The sequence below is a fragment of the Cajanus cajan genome, chromosome 9 (assembly GCF_000230855.2).
Source record: "Cajanus cajan strain Asha chromosome 9, NIPB_CcT2T_4, whole genome shotgun sequence".
NCBI classification, from domain to species: domain Eukaryota; kingdom Viridiplantae; phylum Streptophyta; class Magnoliopsida; order Fabales; family Fabaceae; genus Cajanus; species Cajanus cajan.
Window position 1 is genome coordinate 16,869,948 of NC_138525.1, and position 3,457 is coordinate 16,873,404.

General features: G+C 40.2%; 1 non-coding gene across 1 annotated transcript; it reads left to right on the plus strand.

Moving 5' to 3' along the window:
- The first annotated feature begins 2,701 nt into the window (after positions 1-2,701).
- On the plus strand, positions 2,702-2,807 carry LOC114915170 (small nucleolar RNA R71). Its single transcript, XR_003803100.1, has one exon. It is a non-coding gene; the product is annotated as a small nucleolar RNA R71 (small nucleolar RNA).
- The last annotated feature ends 650 nt before the right edge of the window (positions 2,808-3,457 follow it).

Genomic DNA, 3,457 nt, shown 5'->3' on the forward strand with positions numbered 1-3,457 from the left:
TAGTCTCTACACATCGCTTGAGAACAATGTTGAGATTATTAAGGCAAACTTCAAAAGACGAGCCAAACACAGAGAAATTATCCATGAAGATTTCTATACATTGTTCCACCAGATCAGAGAAGATTGCAAACATGCAATGCTGAAAGGTAGCTGGTGCATTACACAACCCGAATGGAATCTTCCTATATGCGAATACACCAAAGGGACAAGTAAAAACTGTCTTCTCTTGGTCTTCTGGATCCACAACAATCTGATTGTAACCTGAGTAACCATCCAGAAAACAATAGTAAGCTTGCCCTGCTAACCTTTCAAGCATTTGATCCATGAAAGGCAATGGGTAATGGTCTTTTCTTGTAGCTTGGTTCAGCTTCCTTAGTCTATACACATCCTCCACCCAGTCACAGTACGAGTGGGAATCAATTCATTTTTCTCATTATAAACCACAGTCATACCACCTTTCTCATTATAAATCATACCAGCCTCAAGCAACTTAGTAACTTCTTTTCTCACCACCTCTTTCATAGTTGGATTCAAATGTCTCTGAGGTTGGGCTACTGGCTTGTAATCCTGCTCCATATGAATCTTGTGCATACAATAAGATGGACTAATCCCTTTCAAATCAGATAGGGTCCAACCAATAGCACCTTCATTGGCTTTAATAACTTGAATCAATTTATCTTCTTGCTCTCTTGAAAGCTGACTGCTAATTATAATTGGTTTCCCATCATTTGCTTCTAAGAAGACATACTTCAATTGTGGTGGCAATTGCTTCAATTCCAGCTTCACTTTTTGATCTTTCTCCTCCTTCTTGAGTTCTTCCTTTGACTGAACATTGGTTGATAAGCTTTCACCTTTGTTCAATGCATCAATCACATCCTGGACTTCCTTATCTATGACTTTATCCAGCTCTTCATCGCATACAGACAAAGCCTTCTCCAATGGTGATGAATTCTTGAAATTGCTCTGAGTTTCCAAATACACATCATCTAACACATCAATTCTGAAACAATCCTTATTGCCTTTAGGAAACTTCATTGCTTCAAAAACATTGAAATTCACTTCTTCATCTTGAACCCTCACCTTCAGCTTTCCATCATCCATGTCTATGATAACTCTAGCTGTCTTCATGAAGGGTCTTCCAAGAATCAATGGAACTTCCAAATCTTCTTCCATGTCCATGACCACAAAATCAACTGGAAACATGAACTTGTCAACCTTTACAATCATATATTCCACTATGCCATGTGGAAGCTTAATGGATCTGTCTGCCAACTGTAAGGTCATTCTTGTAGGTCTCACTTCCACTTCTCCTATCTTCTTCAACATGGATGAAGGCATCAAATTAATACTGGCTCCAAGATCTAAGAGTGCCTTACCCACTGATAGATTACCAATTGACACAGGGAGAGTGAAACTGCCTGGATCTCTGGACTTCTGAGGTAGAGACTTTTGTATAATGGCACTGCATCCTGCTTTGAGCTCCACAGTCTCTTCTTCAAGAATTCTCCTTTTCTTAGTTAACAATTCCTTCATGAACCTAGCATATGTGGGCATTTGCTCCATGGCTTCAGTGAAAGGAATATTGATCTGTAGCTTCTTAATGATATCCAGAAATCTCAGGAACTGCCTCTCTTTTTCTTTCTTGGAAGGAGCATGAGGGTAAGGTAAGTTCTTTACAGGAACAGCAGAATTGACTTCCTTGCCCTTCTTTTTATTCTTCTCCTTCTCAACTTCATTCTTCTCTCTTATTTTCTCATTATTTACACTCTCACTCTTATTATTTTCTCCCTTATTCTTCTTGCTTTCTTCCTCAACCTCCTTCATTTCATTATTCTCTCCCTCATTCTCAGCACCCTCATTATTCTCACTCACTCCAACATTTGCACCAACTACCTTCCCATTTCTTGTTGTTATGGCTTTACAATGCTCTTTAGGGTTGGTCTTGGTATTAGCTGAGAACGGGCCTCCAGACATGTCAGCTAATTGTTTAGCTAACTGACCCACCTGCACCTCCAAGTTCTTGATAGATGCCTCTGTGTTCTTCTGATTGTTCATAGACACCTGCATGAACTGGTTCAGAGTATCCTCCAACTTGCTGGTTCTTTCATGCATAGAAGGATAAGCAGGCTGGTGTGGCTGTTGTTGTTGTGGTGGTGGCCTATTGGATGGTCCAACTTCATTCCTCCATCCATAATCTTGGTTGTTGTTTCTCCAACCTTGATTTCCCTGCATATAATTGTTAGTATTATAATTACGGGAATTAAAATTACCTCCTTTCTGTTGGTTCCCCACATAGTTAATCTCTTCTTCATTTGAATTCTCCGAACAGTGACCATTGGGATGATCTCCCCCACAAAAATCACACTTTAAAGAAGAATTTGATTGAGCTGGGGAGGAAGCAATGGCATGAAGCTGTTGTGGAATTTTGGCCATCTGCTTAGTCAATGCTTCAATCTGTTAAGCAAGCAGCTTGTTCTGAGCAAGGATTGCATCATTAGTACTGAGATCAAGAACTCCTCTTCTATGTGATTGATGTCTTCCATGCTCTGCTTGGTGATCAGAAGATGCTAGAGACTCAATGATTTGAGTGGCTTCTTCTGGACTCACAGTCATCATGGTGCCACCAGCTGCTGCATCCAATAACATTTTCACCTCAGGCTTGACTCCATTCACAAAGAAATTTAGTTGAGCTATATCTTCAAACCCGTGGTTAGGACATTTCCTGAGCAATGACTTAAATCTCTCCCAAGCTTCACAAAATGGTTCATCTGCACCTTGCCTAAAAGTAGTGATTTCTGACTTGGCTTTAATATACTTGGATGACGGATAAAATCTATTCACAAACTTGTTTTCTACATCAGCCCAGCTTATCAAACTTTGATTCGGGTGAGATTGTAACCAAACTTTAGCTTTTCCTGTTAAAGAGAATGGAAACAACCTCAAATATACAACTTCCTCATCACCTTCAGGTATTCCCATTGTTCCGCATAACTCATAGAAATTTGAAAGGTGTGAGTATGGGTCCTCATGATCTAGGCCAGCAAATTGTTGTGAGCTAACCAAGGTAAGGAAGGCAGGCTTCATTTCCATTGCTCTAGAAGTATTTGGAGCTGCAATGCTAGAAAAATGCCTAGGACCATGTTGTTGTGCATAATCACCTAGGATCCTCCTTGGCTGCCTACCTGGTCCACCTGTTCCCTCTTCAGCCATTTCTGATTCAAGGAATGGTTGATTTGATGAAGTTGAAGAACTCAAAAGACCCTGCTGTTGTTTTTGGTTTCTCTCTAACTGTCTTAGCCTTCTTGTTCTACTGTTGTTCCTCCTTGCCGTTCTTTCAATTTCAGGATCAAAATGCAATTCCTCGGCTGGAGTTTTCCCTCGCATACACTTTTAAGAAGTCTGCACAGCAATGTGAGTCCACAAAACACAACAAGACAAATATCTATATAATATAACT